This window comes from Macaca mulatta, chromosome 1 (assembly GCF_049350105.2).
Source record: "Macaca mulatta isolate MMU2019108-1 chromosome 1, T2T-MMU8v2.0, whole genome shotgun sequence".
Lineage (NCBI taxonomy): Eukaryota > Metazoa > Chordata > Mammalia > Primates > Cercopithecidae > Macaca > Macaca mulatta.
The window spans coordinates 138,402,854-138,418,249 of NC_133406.1; the positions used below are offsets into that span (position 1 = coordinate 138,402,854).

Consider the following 15,396-nt stretch of genomic DNA (forward strand, 5'->3'; position numbering starts at 1 on the left):
TGCTCTTGTGGCTTTGCAGGGTACAGCCCCACTTCAGAGTGTTTTCATGGGTTGACATTGAGTGTCTGCAGTTTTTCCAGGTGCACGGTGAAAGCTGTTGGTGGATCTACCATTCTGGGGTCTGGAGGATGGTGGCCATCTTCTTACAGCTCCAATAGGTAGTGCTCCAGTGGGAACTCTGTGTGGAGTTCTGACCCCACGTTTTCCTTCCACATTGTCCTAGCAGTGTTTCCCCATGAAGGCTCTGCCTTTGCAGCAAAATTCTGCCTGGACATCCAGGTGTTTCCATACTTTCTCTGAAATCCAGGTAGAGATTCTCAAACCTCGATTCTTGACTTCTGTGCACACACAGGCCCAATAGCACAGGTAAGCCACCAAGGCTTGGGGCTTGCACCCTCTGAAGCAACAGCCTGAGCTGTACATTGGCCCCTTTCATCCACAGTTAGAGCTGAAGCAGCTGGGATAGAGGGCACCATGTCCCGAGGCTGCACACAGAATGGGGAGCCTGGGCCTAGCCCATGAAACCATTCCCTCTTAGGCCTCCAGGCTTGTGATGGGAAGGGTCACCATAACATGCCTTGGAGACATTTTCTTCATTGTCTTGGTGCTTAACATCTGGCTCCTCATTACTTATGCAAATTTCTGCAGCTGGCTTGAATTTCTCTCCAGAAAGTGTTTTTTTGTTGTTTTGTTGTTTTTTTATTTTTTTAATCACATTTACAGTCTGCAAATTTTCCAAATTTGTATGCTTTGCTTCCTCTTCAATGCTTTGCTGCTTAGAAATTTTTTCCTCCAGGTACCATAAATTATCTTTCTCAAGTTCAAAATTCTACAGATCTCTAGGGCAGGGGCAAAATGCCACCAGTCTCTTTGCACAGCAAGACGTTTACTCCAGTATCTAACAAGTTCCTTATTTCCATCTGAGACCACCTCAGCCTGGACTTCATTGTTCATATCACTATCTGCATTTTGGTCAAAGCCATTCAACAAGTCTCTAGAAAGTTCCAAACTTCTCCACGTGTTCATATCTTCTTATGAGCCCTCCAAACTGTTCCGATCTCTGGCTGTTACCCAGTTCTAAAGTTGCTTCCACATTTTCAGTGTCTTTACAGCAACACCCCACTCTCGGTGGTACCAATTTACTGTATTAGTCCATTTTCACACTGCTATAAGACATACCTGAGACTGGGTTATTTATTAAGGAAAGAGGTTTAGTTGACTTACAGCTCTGCAGGCTGGGGAGGCCTCAGGAAACTTAAAATCCTGGTGAAGGGGAAGCAAACATATCTTTCTTCATAAGGTGGCAGGAGAGAGAAGAACGAGAGCTGAGCAGAGTGGGAGCCCCTTATAAAATCATCAGATCTTGTGAGAACTTACTATCACGAGAATAGCATAGGGGAATTGCCCTATGATTCAATTTCCTCACACCAGTTCCCTCCCATGACACACAGGGGTTATGGGAATTACAATTCAAGATGGGATTTGGATGGGGACACAGCCAAACCATAGCATAACCCTCATGCTGACTTTGTGAAGCAAAAACTATTATTTGTTCCTGTTATAGACATAGGTAAATGAAATATTTATAAATTAAATAACTTTCTGAGTCAAACAGTTGTTAGGTAGTAGAGGCAGGATTCACATCTAGGTCTGGCTAATCATGGAGTACAAGGTCTTCATCACTGAGTTATTCTGATCTAATGGGGCAAATAATTGTGAAATTCACCCTGCCTCGGAAAACAGAAAACTGTCTAATATGGAAACAACTGGGTTGGGGAATAGTATTCTAGTCTCGATTGACTTTATAAACATTATGTGGCTGACAAGGAAGGTAACAATCCTTCAGGAGTTCTCCATATTAAGAATGTTAAGAACAATTAAGATACTAAGAACATGACACCACTGTAATATTGAAAAGGCAGTCTATCATTTTTACGTTAGTGATGACGTTCTTATAGCAAATGCTTTGGTCTTAGAAGATCAAAAAGGATAAAATTAGTAGTAATGACTATCTCCAGATTTGATAAATAAATCAGAGGTTCAACTTTTCCTGTTACATTGCTGTGCAACAGTGGTCATGTTTTTAGCCTTTCTTGGCCTCCTATTACTCATCATTAAAATAAGTATAGCAATGCAAATTGACCACCAAAGCCTGTTTAATGTATAGGCAATATAACTGCTCAGAAGAGGATGTAAAGTAATGTGCTGTTTAAATATAGTGTCATAATGCTCTCCCCATTGACTGCATGAAGGTGCAGACCAGTAAGTCACTATTGTCCATGTCAGCAATGAGCCAAGTGTTTGGGGTTTAAATAATGGCCTTATCTTCTGACTCCATTAAAATGTAATATTTCTGCTCTTCTCTCAGGCACAACATGTAGTAAAACCAATAAATATTTTAAATCACACACACATAAAACTTGAAATTAGAGAGGTTACATTCCATTACCCTTCCATTTTATTTATATTTTAAAACCTGGTAAATATTTGAATAAAGGATAAGTGATATTACATATTGCATTTAAATTATTACCTAACTTGCAAAAATTTTAATGCAGAATGCATATGTAAAACAGTAATATGAGCAGATGAATGCTTATTTAAGTAATTTACTATGTTTATATTAAGTAGTATTAAATGTTCTTTAATTTTCTATGTTCTTTCATAGCTATTTTTTAAATTAACATTAACAGATTTTAAAATGCACATTACATTCCTAATATACTTTGACGTTTAACAAACTACTTAAGCTTTTATGAAGCAAGCATTTAAATTAAGGTACTAATCACTGTAAGCTAAAAAAGATGTGGCATTACATATTTTTAGAATTTTATTATCTATTGATTCAACACATAATTTGCAGTATTTGAACAATAATATTGAAGATATTTTATTTCGGTAAAATTAAAATAGAATGGATATATTTAAAGCAGTTTTATTTAATTTAATACCAGCTCAAAAATACATTTTATTCAAAATGATTCAACTGACTAAAATAAAAAAGTAGTGATCTTCTAATTCCAACAGAGCAATTACATTTTAATATAGAAATAATTATATAATATTTATTTATATTACTAAACATAGTGTTTCCTTAAATACATTTGGCTGAAGAAAACAAGTTTCTGGAAATTTGAGACATTTTATTTCATCTGGCTATATTTTAAATATACAAAAGGATGGTCATTAGTGCTCTACATACTGATAGATTCCTTCAGCTGATGAAATATGATTGCTGTTTTTTGTATGCATTTGGAAAGGCAAACAGCTTTGTTGCATATAATGAAAATCACTGGCCTAACTTTCTCTTTAAGAAGGATTCTGACCAAATGCAATAAACACCCAACCAAATAGCCATGCTGTGTAAATTCATTAAGATGTTAATAAAAATTATTTATTTTCCTTTTTAAAGCAAATCTAGTAGAGTTAAATGTTATATAATTTTATGGTTACATAATTTTGACCTCGTAGTCCTTGAGTTTTCCAACTCTGAGCCAATGTGGGCATTATTAGACTTTCAGTGACAGCACTACAGCCAGTGTCTCCAAGAATTTGTCCAGGCTGTGACTTTCTGGGGCTGTTGGATATGCTAGGATAGATACTAATGATTGTAGGGTTAGAAGTGGTTATATGGTACATCAGCACAAAGCACTGCTGAATGACCTGTCAGTGATTTGAAGGAATCAATGTGTCTTTACTTTCTATTCCAATATCCTCCCACATGTGGAGTAATATCACATACTTGGAGAAGCTACCAGAATGTGAAACAGCATTTAAAAACACTATAAAAGAAGAAGTAAAGGCTTAGGGGTCTGCAGTGTAGATTGAGTTCTACTCTGGGTTTGTGCTAATAGCTCAATTGCTTTTGCAGGTATAAAGATTGAAAAGGCATAGCCTTATTGGAAGGTAAAGTGACTTTGAAAGTAAGCCCGCAGGATCAAAAATGCCATTATATTCTCTCATGATAGTCTTACTACATCAACTTCATTTTAAGGATTGGCCAGGGCTGTTTCAACGAGGAGCACTGCTGAGAAATCAGCCTGGTGCAGGGGGCTCCATAATGCTCAAAACTGGAACAGGGAAGACAGAATAAGCAAGAAACCACACAGAAAGTCCATGTTACAAATGGCTGAGGGAAACCAAAGGGAATTCTACATAAGGAGGAGACAGAAATACTAATCAACTTTGAGGCTCTGAGCCAAGAAATTGAAGCCAAGGAATTAAGCTAAAGCAAATTACTTTTGCACCATCCTAATAGATAAAACCAAATGGAATGGGCTAGAAGTCATTAAGATGAGGGCAGAAATGGGAGAATCCTGAGAAACTGTTTTTATGGGCCAGCATCTGTGGTAGTGTGGCATGTCTTAAAAGCCTTGAACTGGGAGATAAAAATATCATATTTTCAGCTATTAACATTTCACATTCAGTGAGACATATTGACACTAATATTGAAGTTGACCACAAATGTTTGAGGTAAAGGATTTACAGCCATTGAGATGAGTTGAGAGGACCCCGGCCTCACAAACCCCCTCAACCACACTGTCTCTTGGCCTGTTCTGGTTGGGAGACTCCTGATCATGGTGCTAATAAAATGCAAAATACACATTTCTCAGGAAAACCTCATGCTTTCCAAAACAATGCATTATGAACAAGAAGAGTTATGGCAGACCCCTCAAACCTATACAATTTTGTTAGAGAATTAACAAAAAACAGTAACTGTGTTACATACTAACACAGCTAAAAAAAACTTTATATTGCTAATAAATAAAAAATACTTCAGTAAATACTGTATAGGGTCTTAACTTTCAAGTTGAAAATTACTTGACAAAAATGGATGTAAGGATAGACTGAGGTAGCTGAGCTACAGAGACAAGAGAAAAGGCACAATTAGGGAGTAACACAGGCAACACTTGTCCAAATCAAGTCAAGAAAATAACTGTAGGCAAATTATCATTGTGTAAAGGACTACATAACTGCAGCTTGCTGCTTTCAGCTATGATAATACACTTTGCTTGTTATTTTTGGTATAAAATATTAAAGATTTTGGGGGGAAAAAAGCATGTGAACCAGAGCAAATTCACATTATACTGACATCACTCCCCAATTAACCAATTGCGTATAAGTTAATTCAATAACACCTGAAATTGTTAAGAGAGTTAGGAGAAAGGAGAGTGGGCTAAATTTGAAACTAAAGTCCAAAGCCTTGAAGCAGAAGAGAAGAGGCACTGGTGCCCTCTAAGCTGTTCTCCCCACGGAGTCTCAGCCCATTTCTGAAGCATCAAGTTGCTCAGAGATCCATCCTATAAGACGATTGTCTAGGAGCCAATAGCAATTAGGGATAGTAAATCTTTAATGAGATTTAAGAATATAACTTAAATCATTATATGCAGTGATGAGGAAATTTTAATTCAGTTTATCACTGAGATATATATTATCCTAATTGAAAAATAACCATGTCCTCTGCAATAGAACTTCACTTTAGCAGACAGCGTTTGTTGAATTAGAATAAAAATGTTTTCTTTGTGTCAGTTATATAACCACAATTCTACATGAAAAAATAATATATTTAAATTGTGATAATTTTCCTGATTCTATAAGGAAAAATATATTGACATTTTTATGAATAAGCCTCCTTACTTTCCTGATCTAGGCTCATCACACCAACCTAGAATGTTTCAGAGTATATCATTCTGTAGTGAGCCTATGAGATTACCCAGCAAGAATGTGTCCAGCTGAGAATAACCAGGAAGGGGGAAGCTCTGAAAGCATATCATAAGAGAAATGTTCAAAAATCTGGGCCGTATTCTTCCCTAAAACATACAAGTTGAAGTAGCTTGATATTTGAAGGGCTACTATGCAGCAGAAAGAAGTAAATCTTGACTAGTGCAGCAGAAAGCAGAACTCAGAAAATGAATGGAATATGAATATAGCAAGGACTTTTTCATGATTGGAAATATCCAATATCAAAAGCAGCTACTGGCCAGGCACACCGGCTTAAGCCTATAATCCCAATGCTTTGGGAGGGGAAGGCAGGTGAATCCAAGGCAGGCGGATCACTTGAGTCCAGGAGTTTGAGACCAGCATGGCCAACATGGTGAAACACTGTATCTACTAAAAAATACAAAAATTAACCAAGTGGGATGGCTCATGCCTGTAATCCCAGCTACTCGGGAGGCTGAGGCATGAGAATCGCTTCAACCTGGGAGGCAGAGGTTACAATGCGCTGACAGAGCAACACTCCATCTCGAAAATAAATAAATAAATAAATAAATAAAGCAGCTAATTACATTGGATTTATTTTTACCAATACTGAAGGTATTCAACTTGAAAAATCAATGTATCAGGGACTTTCAAAGGGCATTACAACACTGAACAAAATCTATTTATGCCACAAGATCATATTTATGCCACACTTTTTAATGTTCTAAACTTTTACTTCTGATCATTTGGGAATAGTGTATGTACTGCAATACTTTCTCATGGTCATTTGGTTATATGAGTGTTTCTGAAATTTGGTTGCATATCAAAATCAGGAGCTTTTGAAAAGTGCAAATACATATTTCCCTGTAAGCCTGTTTATTGAATAGCATTTCTGGTGAGGTGGGATCAGGAAATCAGTATTATCAAAGGCAACAGGTGATTGTGCTGCATCTAGACTCCTCTTGAAAGCATGGGGTACCTAAGGTCATAAGGATGAATTCATCCCTTTATTGGCTAGTTAAGTTTTCAAAATTGTGCTTTTCAGTAACTAAAGTTTGGTCATTTTAAGTCAGCACCCAGTTTTATTATGGGATATTTATTTGTGAAAGGACAGCTAAACAATACTAGTAAGAGTAACAATTGCTTCTAAGATAAGCACTGTGCTCAGTACTTCATGTACATTGCTTCATTTGATTTGTACAAGCCTATGAGGTCAACCTCTCAATTCTGCTTTTGCTACTTTACCAAAGGATGTAACACTGAGACACTTTGTTCTCTAGAATCATAGACTATTAGAAGCTTTGCTGTTTGAAATCAGATCAGTAAAAATGGAACAACCTACACTTGCCTGGAAGATTTGAGTCACTGACACCAAGAAACAGCCTCAATTTTCAACCCAGGTGCAAAGTTTCAGATAAGGGTTTTTCAAATACAATATTCAACATCTATCTTAACTTTGGAGTTTCCAAGGAAACAGAATCCAGAGTCCACTTCTTAACTCTGGCCTAATGTTAACCTCTTTACTTTGAGCATTGCTCATTTTTAGCACTATCAAGATTCTGCTTTAAGTATGCCTAAACACCTTTTCCCCAATCCTATTTTTAACCCTGTTTCTTCCTTTGCCTGATAGGATGCTCGATGCTTCTGCTGTGCAATCTCCCTTCATACAACAAATTAAAAAACCCAACTTCGTTGAACTATAAGTATGTCTTTGGTGTACCTTGTCAGATGGACTTCATCAGTAGATATTATAATCTCTAATTTGGAGATTAGTAAAATGAAGTTCAGAAAAATAATTAATTTACACAGGGTCACACAGTAAGTGACAAACCTGGCATTCCAATCCAGATCTACATGACTTCAAAGCCCATGCTCTTAACAGAATGCAGAGAGTCAGAGAATGTTGAAGCTTCAAAAGAATCTAAAACATATCATGCTACTAACTTCACATGGACAGTAAGACTAGAATTCCATTATCGTGACCTTCCAATCCACTGTCATGTGGGAATAGCTTTATCTTTGTTCAGCTGCCAATCGGCTACTATTCAGGCTTTCCCTTTTCCCTGAACCTTCTATGGTGTTTCCTGGATACTCGGGCCTCCCTGAGACAGTAGTAATGTAGATACTACAAACGCTGGTAACGTCTAGGCAGCAGCCAGTGATGCAGTTATCTTCTGATCATCTTTTTTCTGACAGACAAAAGTATAATCAAATCTCCGGGCACAGTGGCTCATGCCTGTAATCCCGGCACTTTGGGAGGCAACAGAGCAAGAATTTTTCTCAAAAAAAAAAAAAAAAAAAAAAAAGGAAGAAAAAAAAAGAAGTATAATCAAATCAAACTATTTCATTTCAAATTTCTGTAGCTGCTGAGAACACAATGCATTAACTCTTCTGCATGTAGTTAGTAGAATCCTTTCCTAAAATGAGTGAATTATGTGAAAGCATCATCCTTCTCTTTCTTTTCTACCTATATCAAAACGTCAGAGCATATGGGTGCCTGGCTATTATGTTTAAGCCTCTTGACAACCCTGAGTTAAAGTTATCAAAGTATGTGTTATCCAAGCCATCAGAAATATTCACTAATTATATAGCCACTTATTTAATGAATTACCTCTCAATCCCACTAAAGTATCCCTTATTGCCTAACAGTGGCAATCCCACTAAATTGAGTGAGATCCCACTCAAAAAGTATCCCTTATTGCCTAACAGTGGCAATCCTTCTTGAGCCACTGATTTTTGGATATTATGACTACTTAATGCTATTTATTGTAAATATGATGGAGGTTAATATCATGTAAAAGACACATACATGATTTAATGAAGTTGATGGAAGTGTTATGAGAGAACTGGTCTGACCAAATGCAAAGGGATTGATAAGAGTAGCTGGAAGGTATATATTCTTCAACGATTGAAGAGAAAATTTATGGGACAGACTCTTCAAAAGACAATGATATAGATATCAAAAGAATAAAAGAGGCTCTGAAAAAACTATGGAATTCCTTGAAGTGTTTTGCAAACACAAATCTCTTTATGATTGTGGGATGAAACTAAATAATGAGATTAAAATAATTGCATAAACACACACATACATGAATTAAGACTTCATTATTCATGCTGAGTTAACACGCAGTTGCAAATATATCCTCACGATAAGGGTAAGATTTTTGTTGTTGTTGTTGAAGATAAATTTTTTTTTTTTTTTTTTTTTGAGACAGAGTCTTGCTCTATCGCCCAGGCTGGAGTGCAGTGGCCAGATCTCAGCTCACTGCAAGCTCCGCCTCCCGGGTTCCCGCCATTCTCCTATCTCAGCCTCCCGAGTAGCTGGGACTACAGGCGCCGGCCACCTCGCCCGGCAATTTTTTTTTTTTTTTTTTTTTTTTTTTAGTAGAGACGGGGTTTCACCGCGTTAGCCAGGATGGTCTCGATCTCCTCGCCTCGTGATCCACCCGTCTCGGCTTCCCAAAGTGCTAGGATTACAGGCTTGAGCCACCGCGCCCAGCCTGTTCAAGATAAATTTTTTACCATATATTTTCTCTGCTTCTATGGAATGTTGATACCTATTTAAAATGGATTACTTTTAAATGTTTTCTGTTAACAATTAGCTCTGGATGACAAGAACTCTGGACCCCCTTTCTGTGCCTGTGGACAATCCTCACTCTCACTTCTCTTACATAGTTGGCCTTTCCCCCAACCCCGCTTTGGTTGTGCCTCCTTATTGTCTACACACATCTGCACTTCACTTAATTCCACAGTCTCTGAGCTGGCTTCCATGGCCCCTTCTACTCAAAGAGTGTTTTCTTTACCAGCTCCTTTTTTCTTGACCAGCTCCTTCTGCATCACTTGGGAGCTTGTTAAAAATACAGAATCTCATACTCTATCCCCAATTTCTTGGACAGGGGCCACACTAACCTTCCCTGTATCATTTCCATTTTAGTATATGTGCTCCTCAAGTGAACACTCTATTCCCAACTTCTGAACCAAAATCTACATTTTCATAAGATCCTCAAGTGATGCATTTGCACCTTAATATTTAAGAAGCACTGGCCCAGACAATTCTTAAACACTTTCTGTTTTGTAGGTTGAATTTTCCTAATCTGAAAATCTAAATCTGAAATGCTCCAAAATCCAAAACATTTTGAATACCAACATGACGCTCCAAGGAAATGATCATTGGAGCATTTTGGATTTTGGATTTTTGGATTAGAAATGCTCAACTAGTAAGTATAATGCAAATATTTAAAAATCCAGAAAAATTCAAAATCCAAAACACTTCTGGCCCCAAGCATTTCAGATAAGGGACATTCAACTTGTATTTTGTGAAATCTAGAGGCCACTTTTGTCTTGTTTCTCTCTCTCATCTTTATATCTTATTATTCACAAAATCCTGTGTAATGTGCCTAGCCCATGTCTTATTCTTCCCTAGTCTTTCTGTTATTTCTTATGCTGACACTGAAATGGCCCCCTAACTACTCTCCCAGCTGGCATTCTAACTCCTCACCCACTCCCTAATATTTAGTGAATCTTTTCTGAATGATATTCATCTAAATAGCAAACTGGTTGGGTATCATCAGTTTCTCCCTGAAACTCTGTAAAGACATAGTGGTAGCAATGTTTAATCTTCTCTTTGTAGAGCTAAATGCTTCTGCTACCTCTGTTTCCTACTACCTTTCCAACTCTATTTCCTCTCTCCCTTCCCCCATCATGCATTTTTCACTGCTCCCACTGCAAGCAACTCAGATGTCCTAAATAACATGGGATCTTTCACACTTCAGAAATGAGTTTTCACATGCTGTCACCAGTGCTGAAATGGCCTTTCCTTCCTGATTTTCTTGGGAAATTTATTGAAGCCATGGAAATTCACTATCCCTCTGAAGCCTCCTCTATTCTACCCAAATGGAATTAATCACTAATGGTTTATGACTGTATTAGTCTGTTCTCACATTGCTATAAAGAACTACCTGAGACTGGGTAATTTATAAAGAAAAGAGGTTTAATTGACACACAGTTCTTCAGACTGTACAGGAAGCATGGCTGGGGAGGCCTCAGAAAACTTACAGTTATAGTAGAAGGCAGAGGGAAAGCAGGCACATCTTACATGGCTGGCACAGGATGGCACAGGAGGAAGAGAGTGAAGGGGGAGGTGCTACACGTTTTAAACAACCATGTCTTATGAGAACTCACTCACAATCACAAGAACAGCAAGGGGAAAATTCACCCCATGATTCAATCACCTCCCACCAGGCCCCTCCTCCAACATTGGGAATTACAATTTGATATGAGATTTGGGCGGGGACACAAATCTAAACCATATCAATGACCCATTGCATATTGTACACATTACGAGTCCCATTATATTTAAATTATACTTACAGCTATATTTCTTTCTTGTTCCTGTCAGTATCCCACTAGAATGGGAGATCTTGAGTCAGAGTAAATTGCATTAATTCCTGACCTCTAGCATTTAGTGTCTAGCATATAGAGGATGATCAATAAATCCTTACTGAATGCATAAATGCCTGTTTCATGTTTCACTGTGAAATAGACCTTGCTCTTCAAATAATTCTAAATATATTTTTGGTAGAAAAATATTGACTAACTTATATGGATATTTTAATAGATATTAATGCACATATTATTGAAATGGAAAATATATGAGAGAAAATTTATTTTTTATCGTTGACATATTTATTAACCAGTCCTGTAAGAAAAAGCTATTAATGAGGATCACATGAATAATATACTATGATTATTAAACACCAGTTATGAGGAGTTTCCAGTTTTAAGATCAATAAGTTCTTGAAAACCTTATGGATTGCAATAAAATGTAAATTGTGATCTACACATGCATGTTTCAATGTTCAGATAAGAAAATAGTTGTTTTGTTTTGTTTTAAAGGAGTGTTGAATGAATGGAGAGGTAAATCAAAAGTTCCAAATATGAAGTGCAAAATATTACAATGATCTGTACTTAAATTGCAGCCATATGGCCCAGGCAATGGTTAAAAATGAGAACACATCAAAATTACCGGGGGAATACTTGGAAACCATACTTAAATCCCACTTCAGTGCAGAATACCTAGAAAGGACTCAGTAAAGTTTGGTGAAAGTGAAAGAGAAGAAAGGAAAAAATACGGATGGAAAAAAAGGAAGAAAAGGAGACCGAGGTAGAAAAGAAGGAAAGATGGATGAAAGTAAGAATGTAAGAGAAGGAAGGCAAGGAGAGAGAAGGGGAAAGGAGAAGGGAAAGGAGAGCATGAGGAGGAGTTAGAATGCTTTGCAAAGTTGATCCATTTTCAATAATGGTAAATAGCTTGACACTCCTCATGTTGTAATGTTTATAAAATGTATATATACCTCTTTGCAGAGACCTGACAAGAAGCCTCTATATTAGATTTAAAGTTTTAGCTCTGTATTTTATGACTTATTATGTGTAAATTTATAATCCAAACTACTTGTTGGATAATATTTGTTTGAAAAAACATTTCATCAGATTTTTTCATGTGGGTCAAGTAACATAAAGAATCTTGAAAGGATTCACATGAACAATTTTGAATATATTTTCTTGATAATGCAAGGTTCTCCAATAACTCAGATATTTCTACATGTCTGTTGTGCTTCTCAAGCAAAATACTGTTTTCCTGACAATGGTTACTTCCTTTTCACAGTCTCTTTACATTCAGTAGCTCTATATTATGTACGAGGTAAATATCACTATTTTATTTTATTAATGAAAAGAGAGATGAAAATGTAAAGTACTAGGGCAACAGATGTACATTGACAAAGAAAGAGCTAACATATATAAATGTCTTTTGGAGTATAGGACCAAGATCCTTATGACTTAAATTTTATCTTATGTTTACGGCCCGTAGTAAATTTTACTGTCAGTTTCTCTGAGTGAATTAGAAATTTAGATCTGAATTTGTAAAACTAGCTCAAGCATTACCTTTTCCACTGTGGTCTTTCCTGACCATTACACTATGTGATACTAATTCCCTCTTCTTTTACTCCTCCATTATATCCCTATAAGTACTTACAAGCTTGGAATTATTTGAATCCAATATACATAATCACTTGTATTCTGTTACAATCCCAGTTTGATAAATTACTCAAAAGAGAAGGCTGTTTCATATTAATCTTATTTCAGAATAGTACAGTTCCTGCCCCAAAGAATGCACTTGATAAATGTTTAATAGATCAGTGCCTTTAAAGGTCAATGAGAGAGACACAACATACTTCTGCTTATGTTTTTCTGGCAACAGAAAATAATACATAATTAAGCTGGAAAATGTGAAGAGAACAAAAAAAATTAAGTAACAGAAAAAAATCAGCTATTTAATTTTAATAACAAGAGACAACCTTTATCAACACTTTTTCCTTCACTTATTTATTGATAAGTTCAGACATAAGTCACTGGTCTCTTTTCAGATGAGTATTTCCAAAGGAAGTTGTTTTAAAATTGAGTTACTTATGTCCTCCTGAAACAGTTTTTATAACAGTTTTTATAAGGTTAAAAGTGTTTAATTGCATTGAAGCCAAAAAGGGCAATTTAATGAAGTAAAGGCTTTACACGGCTTCATCTATGTGGTGGTTATTTTAATGAACCAACCTTAACTGTTTCCGGGAACCTCGCATAAAAATGTGTAACTCTTAGGATGCTTTCAGTGATAAATAGTGCCTGACATTTTTCAACACCATATCTTTAGAGGTTTATATTTAACCGTATTTGTCTGCCCAGAGCTTTCAAAACACAAAATAACCTTTGCTACACATATTGATAAGAGGACGATGATGACAAACAGTGTAACTATGCTACTGCATAAAACCCTACTCTGCAGATCTCCTATTTGCATGAATTTGTTAAAAAGCAGGCTACAAATGTAATCCTCTTTCATACTTTGATGTTTGGGGTTGTTTACTACCACCAGATTTTTGGTACCTGCTAAACATACATTTTATATGCCACGAGGGAGATAAGCTTTATGAAACAACTCATAACAACTTTTCAGAAAATTGCACATTTGAAGATCCAGTTTTGTTCTTTCACACAACCACTGAAACAGTCTCCTCACTGATCACCAGGCAATTTCCCAATCTCTTTAAAATTTCTCTTTCTAAACAATTTCTTCCAGAAAAGCCTTTGGCAATAATTTAACACTTCAGTCTGCCCTAGGGAGTAGGGTGAATTAGAGAAGTCTGAAAATAGATTGCAATGAAAATAAAGCAGGGGGACCAAGTCCTTACCTGAGTGTCAGTGCCTCCCTGGTGAGAGCTTTGCTCCATCACATTCAAAGATAAACTCAATAAGTGAAGACATGTTGCTTTTAATTTTTGTGCTTAGCTTTTAGCACTCACTTACTGATAGAGCATGTAAATAACTAACCTATAATGCTTCACTCATATAAGTCTAAATATTTTAAAAAGACAAAATTTGAAATCAATATTGGCTTTTTTTTTTTTTTGCAGAACTATGATAGTGAGTGTGTGTATGAGACACAGTGAGATAGCATAGCTAACAACATACTATCTGGGATCTGACTTGGGGGTTCATATACTGGCCCTGTCATTTATTAGCTGTGTGACCTTATCTAATGTGTTTCACCTCTCAGTGTCTCAGTTCCTTAACTATAAACTGGTTACAATAACAATACTAACTCATCAGGTTTGTCTGAGGATTAAACAACTTCATACATACAAAGTTCTTAGCATAGTGCCTGCCTGATGGGAAGCATCTCAATAAAACATAGGATGGGCACATTTTATATTCTTTCTAGAATGTTTGAAGTCAATCCATATGAATAAACCATATTAGAAAGATGAATATTTAAACTCTAAAGATAAACTTTTATATTGTTAATTTACTCCAAAGTTTGATGAACTTCGCTTTTTTGTCACTAACATCTGTCCTTATGCTTTCTTCCATGAAGATGGGTAGAAGATGCATATAGTTCTTTTGCATAGTGGTGGCAAACATTGATTGAGCACTGATCATGTTCCAGGCCCTGAAACAGGGCTTTCTATGTAGCAGTTTATTTTATCTTCACAAACACAAAAGAGCATCTCTTATTTTCCCCAACTTACACATGAGAACACCACAGCTCTGGGAGGTCACATGGCTAGTCATCTACTAGTGCCAGAACACGGAGTGAAAGGGTACATGTGAGACTGCAGGGATAGAGACTGAGCTCTTGAGAGCGGCACTATATTATGAAAGGGGCTAGATAGGAAATTCAGTTTAATAGCTTTATTTCCTATTTGAAGAACCTAAGCCCCAAAGCAAGGTAGTGACTAAGCTGAAGGTTTCTGTCACACCACTCTGCATTCTTCTTTTTTATTTCTGGACTAATCCTGGATTTATATTTTCCCACATCTTCAATTTTGAGTAGAAAGAGAAAAAAAATGTTTGCCGGGAATATATTTCTCTCCCACACATCCATTTTTTCTCCTTTGAAGTAGCAACAACAGCTGCCAACGGAGGATCCCCTGGGCTTCTAGAGCATCAGTCAGCTTCACAGATGAAGACAAAGATGAGAAGACAGAAATCCTTCCTTTAAAGAACTTTGCAAATGTTTTTCATTCTAAATTCATTCTTTCATTAGTGAGTACTTTTAAGACAATACTGAAACCTCAAGGCAAAAATGACAAAGCACTGATTCTAGGACCTACAAGTGGTCCCTAATTGGTTGCCAAGGGCCAAATT

The 15,396-nt window shown here is 36.7% G+C and overlaps 1 protein-coding gene and 1 non-coding gene across 2 annotated transcripts in view; one reads left to right on the top strand and one right to left on the bottom strand.

Moving 5' to 3' along the window:
• The window catches only part of OLFM3 (olfactomedin 3), a 197,685-nt gene that overhangs the window by 131,762 nt on the left and 50,527 nt on the right, over positions 1 to 15,396 (top strand).
• LOC114674985 (U6 spliceosomal RNA) lies at positions 9,552 to 9,658 on the bottom strand. Its single transcript, XR_003726074.2, has one exon. It is a non-coding gene; the product is annotated as a U6 spliceosomal RNA (small nuclear RNA).